Here is an 18,024-nt window from a genome sequence, read left to right as displayed (position 1 = left end):
GGTGATATTTGGACCATTCCTGCGCTTGTGTTCTTTCACTGTACCTATGGGTAAATGGGCCCAGCTTCAATGTGGATGCTGGATTTGCTTAAATTTCGGTTTGCTAGTCGGCCCCTTGCATTCGTAGGCAGTGTCCCAGGAAATTTGAGCCTGCTGTAACTGGCTTGAATTCCAAGTCCGGATGCACGGGCAAAAGCCCCAAACTGGGAGATAGGTAATTTTCAGAGTTCGGCAGCCCTTGGCAGGTCGTTTATGACAATGTGTGTCATTTCTGTTGTGCACTACCCTTTGTGTCTGTGGTAGGAATTCACGATGGTCACTGTCCAAGTTGCAGGTGTGAATAGTCGGAAAGGTGAGAACTGGTGAATTTTTGGACCATTTCTGCACTTGTATTCTTTCAATGTACCTATGGGTAAATGGGCCCAGCTTCAATGTGGCGGCTGGATTTGCTTAAATTTTTAGTTTGCCAGTAGGCCGCTTGCACTCATAGGCAGTGCCCCAAGAAATTTGACCCTGCTGTAACTGGCTTGAGATCCAAGTCCGGATGCACGGGCAAAAAGCCCGTAACTGGGAGATAGGTAATTTTGAGGGTTCAGCAGCCCTGGGCAGGTCGTTTATGACAATGTGTGTCATTTCTGTTGTGCACTACCCTTTGCGTGTCTGTTGTAGGAATTCACGATGCTCACTGTCCAAGTTGCAGGTGTGAATATTCGGAAAGGTGAGCAATGATGAATTTTGGACCATTTCTGCGCTTCTGTTCTTTCAATGTACCTATGGGTAAAAGACCCCAGCTTCAATGTGGCTGCTGGATTTGCTTAAATTTTTGGTTTGCTAGTAGGCCGCTTGCACTCGTAGGCAGTGCCCCAGGAAATTTGACCCTGCTGTAACTGGCTTGAGTTCCAAGTCCGGATGCACGGGCAAAAGCCCCAAACTGGGAGATAGGTCATTTTAGGGTTCAGCAGCCCTGGGCAGGTCGTTTATGACAATGTGTGTCATTTCTGTTCTGCACTACCCTTTGCGTGTCTGTTGTAGGAATTCACGATGGTCACTGTCCAAGTTGCCGGTGTGAATAGTCTGAAAGGTGAGAAATGGTGAATTTTGGACCGATTCTGCGCTTGTGTTCTTTTCAATGTTCATGTGGATAAATGGGCCCAGCTTAAATGTGGGTGCTGGGTTTGTTTAAATGTTTGGTTTGCTAGTAGGCCGCTCGCACTCGTAGGCAGTGCCTCAGGAAATTTGACCCTGCTGTAACTGGCTTCAGTTCCAAGTCCGGATGCACGGGCAAAAAGCCCCAAACTGGGAGATAGGTCATGTGGCTGCTGGATTTGCTTAAATTTTTAGTTTGCTTGCCGGCTGCTTGCACTCGTACGCAATGCTCCAAAAAAATTGACCCTGCTCTTACTGGCTTGAGTTCCAAGTCCGGATGCACGGGCAAAAAGCTCCAAACTGGGAGATAGGTAATATTTGGGGTTCAGCAGCCCTGAGCAGGTCGTTTCTGACAATGTGTGTCTTTTCTGTTGTGCACTACCCTTTGCGTGTCTGTTGTAGGAATTCACGATGGTCACTGTCCAAGTTGCAGGTGTGAATAGTCGGAAAGGTGAGAAATGGTGAATTTTGGACCATTTCTGCGCTTGTGTTCTTTCAAAGCACCTATCTGTAAATGTTCTTTCAAAGTACCTATCTGTAAATGGGCCCAGATTCAATGTGGGTGCTGGATTTGCTTAAATTTTGAGTTTGCTAGTCTGGCGATTGCACTCGTAGGTAGTGCCCCAGGAAATTTGACCCTGCTGTAACTGGAGTGAGTTCCAAGTCCGGATGCACGGATAAAAAGCCCCAAACTGGGAGATAGGTAATTTGTAGGGTTCAGCAACCCTGGGCAGGTCATTTATGACAATGTGTGTCATTTCTGTTTGGCACTTCCCTTTGCGTGTCTGTTGTAGGAATTCACGATGGTCACTGTCCAAGTTGCAGGTGTGAATAGTGGGAAAGGCGAGAAATGGTGAATTTTGGACCATTCCTGCGCTTGTGTTCTTTCACTGTACCTATGGGTAAATGGGCCCAGCTTCAATGTGGTTGCTGGATTTGCTTAAATTTCGGTTTGCTAGTCGGCCCCTTGCATTCGTAGGCAGTGTCCCAGGAAATTTGAGCCTGCTGTAACTGGCTTGAATTCCAAGTCCGGATGCACGGGCAAAAGCCCCAAACTGGGAGATAGGTAATTTTTAGAGTTCGGCAGCCCTTGGCAGGTCGTTTGTGACAATGTGTGTCATTTCTGTTGTGCATTACCCTTTGTGTGTCTGTGGTAGGAATTCACGGTGGTCACTGTCCAAGTTGCAGGTGTGAATAGTGGGAAAGGTGAGAACTGGTGAATTTTTGGACCATTTCTGCGCTTGTGTTCTTTCAATGTATCTATGGGTAAATGGGCCCAGCTTCAATGTGGCGGCTGGATTTGCTTAAATTTTTAGTTTGCTAGTAGGCCGCTTGCACTCATGGGCAGTGCCCCAGGAAATTTGACCCTGCTGTAACTGGCTTGAGATCCAAGTCCGGATGCACGGGCAAAAAGCCCGTAACTGGGAAATAGGTAATTTTTAGGGTTCAGCAGCCCTGGGCAGGTCGTTTATGACAATGTGTGTCATTTCTGTTGTGCACTACCCTTTGCGTGTCTGTTGTAGGAATTCACGATGGTCACTGTCCAAGTTGCAGGTGTGAATATTCGGAAAGGTGAGAAATGATGAATTTTGGACCATTTCTGCGCTTCTGTTCTCTTCATGTACCTATGGGTAAAAGACCCCAGCTTCAATGTTGCTGCTGGATTTGTTTAAATTTTTGGTTTGCTAGTAGGCCGCTTGCACTCGTAGGCAGTGCCCGAAGAAATTTGACCCTGCTGTAACTGGCTTGAGTTCCAAGTACGGATGCACGGGCAAAAAGACCCAAACTGGGAGATAGGTCATTTTAGGGTTCAGCAGCCCTGGGCAGGTCGTTTATGACAATGTGTGTCATTTCTGTTCTGCACTACCCTTTGCGTGTCTGTTGTAGGAATTCACGATGGTCACTGTCCAAGCTGCCGGTGTGAATAGTCGGAAAGGTGAGAAATGGTGAATTTTGGACCATTTCTGCACATGTGTTATTTTCAATGTTCGTGTGGATAAATGGGCCCAGCTTCAATGTGGGTGCTGGATTTCCTTAAACTTTTTGTTTGCTTGTCGGGGGCTTGCACTCGTACGCAATGCCCCAAAAAATTTGACCCTGCTCTTACTGGCTTGAGTTCCAAGTCCAGATGCACGGGCAAAAAGACCCAAACTGGCAGATAGGTGATATTTAGGGTTCAGCAGCCCTGGGCAGGTCGTTTCTGACGATGTGTGTCATTTCTGTTTGGCACTTCCCTTTGCGTGTCTGTTGTAGGAATTCACGATGGTCACTGTCCAAGTTGCAGGTGTGAATAGTGGGAAAGGTGAGAAATGGTGAATTTTGGACCATTTCTGCACTTGTGTTCTTTCAATGTACCTATCTGTAAATGGGCCCAGCTTGAATGTGGGTGCTGGATTTGCTTAAATTTTTAGTTTGCTTGTCGGGCGCTTTCACTCGGACGCAATGCCCCAAAAAATTGACCCTGCTGTAACTGGCTTGAGTTCCAAGTCCGGAAGAACGGGCAAAAAGTCCCAAACTGGGAGATAGGTAATTTTTAGGGTTCAGCAGCCCTGGGCAGGTCGTTTATGACGATGTGTGTCATTTCTGTTGTGCACTTCTCTTTGTGTGTCTGTTGTAGGAATTCACGATGGTCACTGTCCAAGTTGCAGGTGTGAATAGTGGGAAAGGTGAAAAAAATGTGAAATTTGGACCATTTCTGCGCTTGTGTTCTTTCAATGTACCTATGGGTAAATGGACCCAGCTTTAATGTGGGTGCTGGATTTGCTTAAATGTTTGGTTTGCTAGTAGGCCGCTCGCACTCGTAGGCAGTGCCTCAGGAAATTTGACCCTGCTGTAACTGGCTTGAGTTCCAAGTCCGGATGCACGGGCAAAAAGCCCCAAACTGGGAGATAGGTCATTTTTACGGTTCACCAGCCCTGGGCAGGCCGTTTATGACAATGTGTGTCATTTCTGTTGTGCACTTCCCTTTGTGTGTCTGTTGTCGGAATTCACGATAGTCACTGTCCAAGTTGCAGGTGTGAATAGTGGGAAAGGTGAGAAATGGTGAATTTTGGACCATTTCTGCACTTGTGTTCTTTCAATGTACCTATGGGTAAATGGGCCCAGCTTCAATGTGGCTGCTGGATTTGCTTAAAATTGTGGCTTGCTCGTCGGCCGCTTGCACTCGTAGGCAATGCCCCAGGAAATTTGACCCTGCTGTAACTGTCTTGAGTTCCAAGTGCGGTTGCACGGACAAAAAGCCCCAAACTGGGAGATAGGTAATTTTTAGAGTTCGGCAGCCCTTGGCAGGTCGTTTATGACAATGTGTGTCATTTCTGTTTGGCACTTCCCTTTGCGTGTCTGTTGTAGGAATTCACGATGATCACTGTCCAAGTTGCAGGTGTGAATAGTGGGAAAGGCGAGAAATGGTGAATTTTGGACCATTTCTGCGCTTGTGTTCTTTCACTGTACCTGTGGGTAAATGGGCTCAGCTTCAATGTAGATGCTGGATTTGCTTAAATTTCGGTTTGTTAGTCGGCCCCTTGCAGTCGTAGGCAGTGTCCCAGGAAATTTGACCCTGCTGTAACTGGCTTGAATTCCAAGTCCGGATGCACGGGCAAAAGCCCCAAACTGGGAGATAGGTAATTTTTAGAGTTCGGCAGCCCTTGGCAGGTCGTTTATGACAATGTGTGTCATTTCTGTTCTGCACTTCCCTTTGTGTGTCTGTGGTAGGAATTCACGATGGTCACTGTCCAAGTTGCAGGTGTGAATAGTGGGAAAGGTGAGAAATGGTGAATTTTTGGACCATTTCTGCACTTGTGTTCTTTCAATGTACCTATGGGTAAATGGTAGGGGTGAAACGGTTACTCTTCGAGGTTACAAACGGGTACGTGGCTTAACGGGCGGGCTATCGGGTATCCTTTAGCAGCCAATAGTAACAGTTGCTATACAATAGCCTTTCGCATTTCGTGCCAGGAGGACATGCGATGTCATGCAATTCACAGCGAATGCACTACATCGCGACAACCGCAGCACGCCCACTTACTGCGCTACATGCAAAACAGTCCAAATTGTCATATGTAGCAGGATCAAACTAGCAACAACACATTCAAACTGTACATCGAACTGTACGACTGTACAAGCCAGCTAATTATAACGTACCATACCGTCGTACACGACTAACGGGTACTCGTTTGCTAACGGATCAGCAGCTAAACAGACGGGTACCCGGGTTACCCGGATCACCCCTTTCACCCCTAGTAAATGGGCCCAGCTTCAATGTGGCGGCTGGATTTGCTTAAATTTTTGGTTTGCTAGTAGGCCGCTTGCACTCATAGGCAGTGCCTCAGGAAATTTGACCCTGCTGTAACTGGCTTGAGGTCCAAGTCCGGATGCACGGGCAAAAAGCCCCAAACTGGGAGATAGGTATTTTTAGGGTTCAGCAGCCCTGGGCAGGTCGTTTATGACAATGTATGCAATTTCTGTTGTGCACTTCCCTTTGCGTGTCTGTTATAGGAATTCACGATGGTCACTGTCCAAGTTGCAGGTGTGAATATTCGGAAAGGTGAGAAATGATGAATTTTGGACCATTTCTGCGCTTCTGTTCTTTCAATGTACCTATGGGTAAAAGACCCCAGCTTCAATGTGGATGCTGGATTTGCTTAAATTTTTGGTTTGCTAGTAGGCCGCTTGCACTTGTAGGCAGTGCCCCAGAAAATTTGACCCTGCTGTAACTGGCTTGAGTTCCAAGCACGGGCAAAAAGCCCCAAACTGGGAGATAGGTCATTTTTACGTTTCACCAGCCCTGGGCAGGTCGTTTATGACAATGTGTGTCATTTTCTGTTTTGCACTACCCTTTGTGTGCCTGTTGTAGGAATTCACGATGGTCACTGTCCAAGTTGCAGGTGTGAATAGTCGGAAAGGTGAGAAATGGTGAATTTTGGACCATTTCTGCGCTTGTGTTCTTTTCAATGTTCATGTGGATAAATGGGCCCAGCTTCAATGTGGGTGCTGGATTTGCTGAAACTTTTGGTTTGCTTATCGGGCGCTTGCACCCGTACGCAATGCCCCAAAAAATTTGACCCTGCTCTTACTGCCTTGAGTTCCAAGTTTGGATGCACGGGCAAAAGTCCCAAACTGGGAGATAGGTCATTTTAGGGTTCAGCAGCCCTGGGCAGGTCGTTTATGACAATGTGTGTCATTTCTGTTGTGCACTACCCTTTGCCTGTCTTTTGTAGAAATTCACGATGGTCACTGTCCAATTTGCCAGCGTGAATGGTCGGAAAGGTGAGAAATGGTGAATTTTGGACCATTTCTGCGCTTGTGTTCTTTTCAATGTTCATGTGGATAAATGGGCCCAGCTTCAATATGGGTGCTGGATTTGCTTAAACTTTTGGTTTGCTTGTCGGGCCCTTGCGCTCGTACGCAATGCCCCAAAAAAATTGACCCTGCTCTTACTGGCTTGAGTTCCAAGTCCGGATGCACGGGCAAAAAGCCCCAAACTGGGAGATAGGTAATATTTGGGGTTCAGCAGCCCTGGGCAGGTCATTTATGACAATGTGTGTCATTTCTGTTGTGCACTTCCCTTTGCGTGTCTGTTGTAGGAATTCACGATGGTCACTGTCCAAGTTGCAGGTGTGAATAGTGGGAAAGGTGAGAAATGGTGAATTTTGGACCATTTCTGCGCTTGTGTTCTTTTCAATGTACCTATCTGTAAACGGGCCCAGCTTGAATGTGGGAGCTGGATTTGCTTAAATTTTTAGTTTGCTAGTCTGGTGATTGCACTCGTAGGTAGTGCCCCAGGAAATTTGACCCTGCTTGAGTTCCAAGTCCGGATGCACGGGCAAAAAGCCCAAAGCTGGGAGATAGGTCATTTTAGGGTTCAGCAGCCCTGGGCAGGTCGTTTATGACAATGTGTGTCATTTCTGTTGTGCACTACCCTTTGCATGTCTGTTGTAGGAATTCACGATGGTCACTGGTCAAGTTGCAGTGTGAATAGTGGGAAAGGTGAGAAATGGTGAATTTTGGGCCATTTTTGCGCTTGTGTTCTTTTCAATGTTCATGTGGATAAATGGGCCCAGCTTCAATGTGGGTGCTGGATTTGCTTAAACTTTTGGTTTGCTTGTCGGGCGCTTGCACTCGTACGCAATGCCCCAAAACATTTGACCCTGCTGTAACTGGCTTGAGCTCCAAGTCTGGATGCACGGGCAAAAAGCCCCAAGCTGGTAGATAGGTCAATTTTAGGGTTCAGCAGCCCTGGGCAGGTCGGGTATGACAATGCGTCAGGCGAAATAGCACGTCATAGTACATTCGAGATCAGCGGGAAGAAGATGACGACGTCCACTAATTTAGTATCTGTGCACACAAATCTGCTGTGTGTGTTACTCTGTGTGTCAGCTATGGCATCATCGCCTGTGGTTCCATGCCTAGCATGTACGTCTGAACCATCCTGCAAAGTTTGAATGACGTAGGTTGAGCGATCGCTCCGCGAAACATACTTTTTGAAATTCTCTTCATAGTTTATCTTCCACCATTGAAATTTCGAATTTCTTCGAATTTTTTGCTGAGAGGGGTGGCTTGCAACCTCGATATGGCTTGTTCCAGGCATGCTTTGGAGCCATCGCCTGTTGAAGTAGTGGCGGGGATCTGCCCTGCAACTGCTACAACAAAAAATGATTCGATCTGAGAAAGGGTGAGACCGCGAATCTCGGTTGAATATTGAGTATTTCAAGCCTTTTCACGACGAAGATGGAGTTCTTTTTGGAGATGGACATCGCGGCAAAGGACATGGTGTCCGACTTCTGGCGTCTGGTGAAGCCAGGGATCATTTTTCCAGTCAGGTCGGCAGCCTAACCGCCGGTAAGCTTGTGTTTGGATCCCGTTCTGCTCGATGTGGTAGATCACAAACAATTTGATATCGCACAAATTGATCTCAGCATCGTGCGTACGGTATTTTATATTCAGAAAATCCCAAAGTGTCTCTGTGTGGCCGTCCTATGCCACGAGAAACTTCAATCAGGCTCCTATGTCCTCTGCCTTCATGATTGAATGTCCACTTCGTTTGAATAACGAACACAACAATCGAGGACGGCTTGGCAATGAAAAATACAGCTATACTGGCGCTGAAAAAAAGAAGAAAAAACGTGCTCAGGACGAGACTCGAGTACACGCATACTCTCCCAGCAGGTGAAACGCAAATTTTTGTGAAAAATGCGTGTCGCCGACTGACCAGTAATTTCGCCTGACGGTGTGTCATTTCTGTTGTGCACTTCTCTTTGTGTGTCTGTTGTAGGAATTCACGATGGTCACTGTCCAAGTTGCAGGTGTGAATAGTGGGAAAGGTGAGAAATGGTGAATTTTGGACCATTTCTGCACTTGTGTTCTTTCAATGTACCTATGGAAAAGTGGACCCAGCTTCAATGTGGGTGCTGGGTTTGCTTAAATTTTTGGTTTGCTAGTCGGCCGCTTGCACTGGTACGCAATGCCCCAGGAAATTTGACCCTGCTGTAACTGGCTTGAGTTCCAAGTCCGGATGTACAGTCAACTTCGCCAATAACGACATTCGGCGGGGCAACAGAAAAGTGTCCTTATTCACGAAGTGTCCTTATAACCGAAGTCCCATTTGAATGTATGTGAACCCATATTTTGTATAGTATGACATGCATATCAAAATCAAGCTCTTTTCTTGCTCTATGTCAATGTGTACTTTATTTTCATATTGCAGTTGAAAGGAACTAAAAATTCAATATGCAAGGGAAATCAATTGAAAAATATGCCTTTTTGAGCCATCTACAGGGCCAGAGACATGTACATGTATGATGATTTCTGTACAATCATGTACAACTACATGTACATTGTATACATATAGGTGTGCTGGTAAATAGGCCTTGACGGATTATGCTAGCATAATTTTTCGCATAATTCCTACCAAAATCGAATAATCGCATAATTCGAGGCAAATTGCATACGAATCGCATAAATCCGCCTGTTCGCATCAAATTCCATACAGCTGTACATGTTCTACAAGTACAAGTACAAGTAGATGCACCAGGAAGTCGTAGGTTTTCGACTCCCTTGGTAACATGTCCAGTCCACTACAATCAATGACGGTCGTAGCTAGCGCTAGGTCACACGGTGCGTTGACCCCGTTGAGCTTTTGCTACTACAGTACAGCGCCCTCTACAAAAAAATTCCGCAGTTATTCTGCACAGAACCATCATACATTAGCAGCATATGTGAGCATAATGCGGCATAATTATGATAACTTTTAGCATAAAAATAGCATAATTTTGCAATTTTTTCAGCAATGCGAAAAGCATAATTTAACGAAAATATTAGCATAATCCGTCAAGGCCTACTGGTAAATCCAACAATTTTGAAGCCAACATAAAAAAGGAAGAAAAAGCCCCCCTTGGCTGCATTTTCTTGCATGTGTGCCTTTATAATAATAATATCCATCACCATAGGTTCTGGTACTTCTGCATGACAGGTACATGTACTTGACTGACAGGTACTTGAAATAGCTGTCAAAAGCCCAGAAAGTCGTTATTCAAGCAGTGAATATGACCTCGGGGCACTAAAAGCATGTCGCTATACGCGAATTGTCGTTATTCAGATAGTCGTTATATCCGAAGTTAAATGTATACAGTTAGATGGGACTTTGCTCTGGGCATGGAAATTCGGTCGTTATTCGCGAATTGTCGTTATATCCGAAGTCGTTATTAGCGAAGTTGACTGTACGGGTAAAAAGCCCTAAACTTGGAGGTAGGTTATTTTCAGGGTTTAGCAGCCCTGGGCAAGTCGTTTATGACAATGTGTGTCATTTCTGTTTCGCACTACCCTTTGTGTGCTTATTGCAGGAATTTACGATGGTCACTGTCCATGTTGCCGCTGTGAATAGTCGGAAAGGTGAGAAATGGTGAAACTTTTACCATATGTGCGCGCCTGTTCCTTTCAATGTACCTATGGGTAAATGGGTTCAGCTGCAATGTGGGCGCTGGAATTGCTTAGATTTTTGGTTTGCTAGTAGGCCGCTTGCAGTCGTAGGCAGTGCCCCACGAAATCTGACCCAGCCGTAACTGGCTTGAATTCCAAGGCCGGATGCATGGGCAAAAAGCCTTCAATAATTTTCATTCTCGGTCAATCATCCCGTTTGGCCGGAGCACCTGGAATCCCAATCCCATGGCCCTGTGTGACTGTGTGACTGTGTGACTGTGTGACTGTGTGATTGTGTGATTGTGTGATGTCAAAGATGGATGTACATGTTGTAACGCTACGGTGCATTTTGCAACAGCTCCTTGTCTTGAGAAACCTCTGCTGTATGCACCTATTGTCTTGCAGCTTGTGTGCGCACATTGTCACAGAGACTGCATGGACCGAGCAGTTCAAGCACCAGTGCAACTTGTGACATGACGAAGTGCTGGTGATGCAGAACGCGGAGTACAGCGGAACAGTGATTGGTCAGTGCTGCTGATGCAGAACGCGGAGTACAGCGGGACCAGTGATTGGTCAGTGCTGCTGATGCAGAACGCGGAGTAGCGCGGGACCAGTGATTGGTCAGTGCTGCTGATGCAGAACGCAGAGTACAGCGGGACCAGTGATTGGTCAGTGCTGCTGATGCAGAACGCGGAGTAGCGCGGGACCAGTGATTGGTCAGTGCTGCTGATGCAGAACGCGGAGTACAGCGGGAACAGTGATTGGTCAGTACTGCTGATGCAGAACGCGGAGTACAGCGGGAACAGTGATTGGTCAGTGCTGCTGATGCAGAACGCGGAGTACAGCGGGAACAGTGATTGGTCAGTGCTGCTGATGCAGAACGCGGAGTACAGCGGGAACAGTGATTGGTCAGTGCTGCTGATGCAGAACGCAGAGTACAACGGGACCAGTGATTGGTCAGTGCTGCTGATGCAGAACGCAGAGTACAACGGGACCAGTGATTGGTCAGTGCTGCTGATGCAGAACGCAGAGTACAGCGGGACCAGTGATTGGTCAGTGCTGCTGATGCAGAACGCAGAGTACAGCGGGACCAGTGATTGGTCAGTGCTGCTGATGCAGAACGCAGAGTACAGCGGAACCAGTGATTGGTCAGTGCTGCTGATGCAGAACGCGGAGTACAACGGGACCAGTGATTGGTCAGTGCTGCTGATGCAGAACACAGAGTACAGCGGGACCAGTGATTGGTCAGTGCTGCTGATGCAGAACGCAGAGTACAGCGGAACCAGTGATTGGTCAGTGCTGCTGATGCAGAACGCGGAGTACAACGGGACCAGTGATTGGTCAGTGCTGCTGATGCAGAACACAGAGTACAACGGGACCAGTGATTGGTCAGTGCTGCTGATGCAGAACGCAGAGTACAGCGGAACCAGTGATTGGTCAGTGCTGCTGATGCAGAACACAGAGTACAACGGGACCAGTGATTGGTCAGTGCTGCTGATGCAGAACGCAGAGTACAGCGGGACCAGTGATTGGTCAGTGCTGCTGATGCAGAACGCAGAGTACAACGGGACCAGTGATTGGTCAGTGCTGCTGATGCAGAACGCAGAGTACAGCGGGACCAGTGATTGGTCAGTGCTGCTGATGCAGAACGCGGAGTACAGCGGGACCAGTGATTGGTCAGTGCTGCTGATGCAGAACGCGGAGTACAGCGGGAACAGTGATTGGTCAGTGCTGCTGATGCAGAACGCAGAGTACAGCGGGACCAGTGATTGGTCAGTGCTGCTGATGCAGAACACAGAGTACAGCGGGACCAGTGATTGGTCAGTGCTGCTGATGCAGAACGCGGAGTACAGCGGGACCAGTGATTGGTCAGTGCTGCTGATGCAGAACGCAGAGTACAGCGGGACCAGTGATTGGTCAGTGCTGCTGATGCAGAACACAGAGTACAGCGGGACCAGTGATTGGTCAGTGCTGCTGATGCAGAACGCAGAGTACAGCGGGACCAGTGATTGGTCAGTGCTGCTGATGCAGAACGCAGAGTACAGCGGGACCAGTGATTGGTCAGTGCTGCTGATGCAGAACACAGAGTACAGCGGGACCAGTGATTGGTCAGTGCTGCTGATGCAGAACGCAGAGTACAGCGGGACCAGTGATTGGTCAGTGCTGCTGATGCAGAACGCAGAGTACAGCGGGACCAGTGATTGGTCAGTGCTGCTGATGCAGAACGCAGAGTACAACGGGACCAGTGATTGGTCAGTGCTGCTGATGCAGAACGCAGAGTACAACGGGACCAGTGATTGGTCAGTGCTGCTGATGCAGAACGCAGAGTACAACGGAACCAGTGATTGGTCAGTGCTGCTGATGCAAAACGCAGAGTACAGCGGGACCAGTGATTGGTCAGTGCTGCTGATGCAGAACGCAGAGTACAGCGGAACCAGTGATTGGTCAGTGCTGGTGATGCAGAACGCAGAGTACAGCGGGACCAGTGATTGGTCAGTGCTGCTGATGCAGAACGCAGAGTACAGCGGGAACAGTGATTGGTCAGTGCTGCTGATGCAGAACGCAGAGTACAACGGGACCAGTGATTGGTCAGTGCTGCTGATGCAGAACGCAGAGTACAACGGGACCAGTGATTGGTCAGTGCTGCTGATGCAGAACGCAGAGTACAACGGGACCAGTGATTGGTCAGTGCTGCTGATGCAGAACGCAGAGTACAACGGGACCAGTGATTGGTCAGTGCTGCTGATGCAGAACGCAGAGTACAACGGGACCAGTGATTGGTCAGTGCTGCTGATGCAGAACGCAGAGTACAGCGGAACCAGTGATTGGTCAGTGCTGCTTATGCAGAACACAGAGTACAACGGGACCAGTGATTGGTCAGTGCTGCTGATGCAGAACGCAGAGTACAACGGGACCAGTGATTGGTCAGTGCTGCTGATGCAGAACGCAGAGTACAGCGGAACCAGTGATTGGTCAGTGCTGCTGATGCAGAACGCAGAGTACAGCGGAACCAGTGATTGGTCAGTGCTGCTGATGCAGAACGCAGAGTACAGCGGGACCAGTGATTGGTCAGTGCTGCTGATGCAGAACGCAGAGTACAGCGGGAAGAGTGATTGGTCAGTGCTGCTGATGCAGAACGCAGAGTACAGCGGAACCAGTGATTGGTCAGTGCTGCTGATGCAGAACGCAGAGTACAGCGGGACCAGTGATTGGTCAGTGCTGCTGATGCAGAACGCAGAGTACAGCGGAACCAGTGATTGGTCAGTGCTGCTGATGCAGAACGCAGAGTACAGCGGGACCAGTGATTGGTCAGTGCTGCGGATGCAGAACGCAGAGTACAGCGGGACCAGTGATTGGTCAGTGCTGGACTGCATAGTGTACAGCTGCTGCTGCTACTGCCGTCGCCGTTGTCACCATTCTACCCATGACCATCAGTAGGCACTGGTACTGATGTCTTTTGCAAATGTGCGTACCACTAGTATGTAGCCAGCCGCTAAGTAATAATCTACTGCTTTGCCAATGCACGGAATACATACCGTATTTGCCGGAGTATGATGCGCACCTGAGTATATAAGGCGCACCCCCTCTTTTGAGCAAGGTTTTGGCAACTCATGGTACATCCGGATATCCTGAGTATAATGCGCCGCCGCCGCCTAGATTTGAGATTTGAGAACATTATCGATGGTAAAGGCAGTACTATAGTGCGACCATTGTCAGAATTTATCCTAAAAAAAATGAGCATGCGTATGGCTTGCCACCGTTTAGGCGCTGCATCTGCGCCTTTGATCCTAGAGGGTGGTGGCGTTCCCACGGCGGATGCGGAAAACTCGGCTTCCAGCCGAGTCTCACGCGAACCGTGAAATTTATTTTTTTATTTATGGCTTGCGCAGGGTCAGAGGTCAGAGGTGGCACACTTCACAGCAGTTTTACTACTTGTAATTGTACTAGTTCTCGAAGTACAGTACATGCATTTTCATATTTGCATAGTGTGCACCTGCGATTTGGGGCCAGAACGAATAGTGCCTCTAAAGTGCGCACTAACTCCGGCAAATATGGTAGTGTGACTTCTTGTGCAGCTAGTACATGTGTGGTAGAATTTGAGTGTGTTGATACAGCAGCTGTAGTACAGCATATTGGTGTTGATTATGATCTCTATCCGTCAGTTCTCTACACTATATCTCTACCCCAGTACATAGGCTGAAGACTACCCTGCACTACTGTATCTCTACCCCAGTACATAGGCTGAAGACTACCCTGCACTGCTGTATCTCTACCCCAGTACATAGGCTGAGGACTAACCTGCAGTGCTGTATCTCTACCCCAGTACATAGGCTGAGGACTAACCTGCAGTGCCGTATCTCTACCCCAGTACATAGGCTGAAGACTACCCTGCATTGCTGTATCTCTACCCCAGTACATAGGCTGAAGACTAACCTGCAGTGCTGTATCTCTACCCCAGTACATAGGCTGAAGACTAACCTGCAGTGCAGTATCTCTACCCCAGTACATAGGCTGAGGACTACCCTGCACTGCTGTATCTCTACCCCAGTACATAGGCTGAAGACTAACCTGCATTGCTGTATCTCTACCCCAGTACATAGGCTGAGGACTACCCTGCAGTGCTGCATCTCTACCCCAGTACATAGGCTGAGGACTAACCTGCAGTGCTGTATCTCTACCCCAGTACATAGGCTGAAGACTACCCTGCAGTGCTGTATCTCTACCCCAGTACATAGGCTGAAGACTACCCTGCATTGCTGTATCTCTACCCCAGTACATAGGCTGAAGACTACCCTGCAGTGCTGTATCTCTACCCCAGTACATAGGCTGAGGACTACCCTGCACTGCTGTATCTCTACCCCAGTACATAGGCTGAAGACTAACCTGCAGTGCTGTATCTCTACCCCAGTACATAGGCTGAAGACTACCCTGCAGTGCTATATCTCTACCCCAGTACATAGGCTGAGGACTAACCTGCATTGCTGTATCTCTACCCCAGTACATAGGCTGAAGACTACCCTGCAGTGCTGTATCTCTACCCCAGTACATAGGCTGAGGACTAACCTGCAGTGCTGTATCTCTACCCCAGTACATAGGCTGAAGACTACCCTGCAGTGCTGTATCTCTACCCCAGTACATAGGCTGAGGACTAACCTGCAGTGCTGTATCTCTACCCCAGTACATAGGCTGAAGACTACCCTGCACTGCTGTATCTCTACCCCAGTACATAGGCTGAAGACTACCCTGCACTACTGTATCTCTACCCCAGTACATAGGCTGAAGACTACCCTGCAGTCATTATAATCTGTGCACTGTACTGCATCCGCGCCGCTCTGCTTAAGCATGATCATATTCAGATGAGATGCTATACTACTCCGTCTGCAGAATCTGAACAGTATGACCTTGTACATATTACTGGTCTGAGTTCTACTTTAGATCAGTGACCGGTTTATTCGCTGAGTCTCTAAAATGCTACTACGGCTACTACGGGTACTACATGTATGTACTTCAAGTATTGCACTGTATTCATACTTGTACTCTGGGCTCGCACTCTGCTCTGTATTTACATGCTGATTTTGAGTACAAGCGAGTACAACCAAAAGCATGTGCTTGTACACTGAACAGGTCCTGAGTTCTATCTGCAGAACTATGTGTGTATGCAAACCGTTTATTTTTTTCCTCTTCGATTGAAACTGTTTATGCTTGTGCATGTCCATTCCTTGCAGGGCTTCATTATCACACGACTGTAAAGTGTATACTGCAGATGCCATGGTCATCAGTTGTATTGCATATCACCAGCCATGTACATGGACATGTGTTATAGAGCTGCACTGTGTTCACACTATTCATGGCCGAGTCTGTCTCAGCTGTCCAATATCAAGACGAAAAATGGGAAAATCTTCCGATTTCAGATGTAAAAAACGATAAAAACACAGTTTTTCGAAGAAAATACACAGTTACCATGGCAACCAGGCAAAAAAGCCACGGTTGCCATGGTAACCATGCTGTATTTTAGCCCATTTTCCAGGCTTACAGCGGTTGCCATGGCAACCAGGATTTCGTTGCGAATTAGGTTTGTTTCCATGGTAACCCATACAATTTCTCTGATAAACCTGGTTGTTTTTGCCTAAAACGATCCGATTCTGGAAAGCCCTGGAATTTTTTTACCTGCGTAATTTTTTTTATGCAGAATGACCCAACCACATGCACAGTGCACAGTATTGATTTTAGTTTTATAAAGTGAAGTTTAATTGTAATGGCAAGAGTGTGGAAGGAAGAGAGGAGAGGAGAGGACAAGCAAGATAAAAGTAATGAGAAGCAAGAAATAAAAAGGATTAAAAAGAAGATAAACCTGTACATCATTACAGGGGGAAAACAGTGATTTGTGGAAATCCGGCATGTTAAAGATACAAAAACGGAAGGACTCAATTGAAGTTGAAACAAAACACACAAAAAAAAAAAGTAAACTGATTGTCTCTAAGAAATACACGTAGAAAACAAGAACTTGAAATGAACATGGAAGACTGAAAAGTTTACAAGGCCACATGTAAATAGTTATCAGGATGCAAGAATTGTAAAGGAGCAAGATCACAAAAATCAGTGTTGATCTCGATACAGTATAACTTACTTAAACTGCTTTACTATGCAGTACATTGTGAGTACATGCACAAAACCATTCTGTTTGCTAGGACGGCAACAGAACCAGGGAATTCTAGCCCATAGCAAAGTATCTAAAAATCTTATGCTCTGAAAACTGACTGCTCCGTGTACTTGCACAATGTGAATGGGGTGACTGTTCCGTGTACTTGCACAATGTGAATGGGGGAATAGCAATATACGTACGAGTATACAGGATCATAAAGCCACGGCATGATATCACAAAACAACGGTGGGTTATCGGAGAGTCAAAATGGTTCATTTACGCTGCAAGTACTACTTCTACTAAAGTATAATCCCATAGTACCATTATTATTATTACGAGTCCACAAAGGACGAAACAGTTCTGTCCGCAGATTGAGTGATTATTATTATTATTATTTTTTCTCTCACTAGTTTGAGGGTTTGAGTTGATTCTTGTAAATGTAGACAGACAACGCAACACACCATGTTGACTATGTTGACCATGTTGACTATGTTGACCATGTTGACTATGTTGACCATGTTGACTATGTTGACCATGTTGACCATGTTGACTATGTTGACTATGTTGACTATGTTGACTGACAGGCACTAGCAGTAATTCCTATAACTTTGTGTCTTTATTCAGAGTCAAATTTCGGTTGAACCATGCTGGAGAGACAGGCCAAACGGCCAACATTTTCTTTTCTCTGGAATTCACTGCTAGCTAAATTGAAACAAATGAATTGAGTGTGTACTCTACTGTTGACGGTGGTCTCAATAGACAACTTTCCAATTCAATGCCATGACAAACTGGTCCAGTACAGTGTAGCAATGTCGGTAAGTTCACCTTGGTGTGAGCGGGATGCTTGCACCTGATTCACTAAGCTGACTACATGTAACTTGATATGCATATCAATATTCTTTAAAGCTGGCCCCGCTTATCCCGTGAGGCATGGATGTACACTCCGGCAGACAAGGAAAAGTGTCTTTATTTCCAATATGTCACTATTCAACCCAGGCCTTGGACTAGAAACAAGGAGCTGTGGGCAAACATTTCCATCATTATTGATGATCTGTCTTTGTTGCATATAATGGCTGCATTGTCATGTACATGGCTATTGACATACTATAGCACAGGCACACTCGCCTTGTTTTCTCATGGCCAGGTCTGATGGCCAGGTCTGATGGCAATAGCAGTCACATACATGGCACTACATTCTTGGTCAACTTTCATGTCTTGGTTGACTAGTGTGTCTTGCATGCCGGTACAATGTGGTCTCTCCACTCTAGTGTGGTCTCTCTGCTCTAGTGTGGTCTCTCCGCTCTAGTATGGTCTCTCCGCTC

Source organism: Sycon ciliatum, chromosome 4, assembly GCF_964019385.1.
Source record: "Sycon ciliatum chromosome 4, ocSycCili1.1, whole genome shotgun sequence".
Classification (NCBI taxonomy): domain Eukaryota; kingdom Metazoa; phylum Porifera; class Calcarea; order Leucosolenida; family Sycettidae; genus Sycon; species Sycon ciliatum.
The sequence above is the reverse complement of the archived record's forward strand: the minus strand, read 5'-3'. Positions refer to the sequence as shown.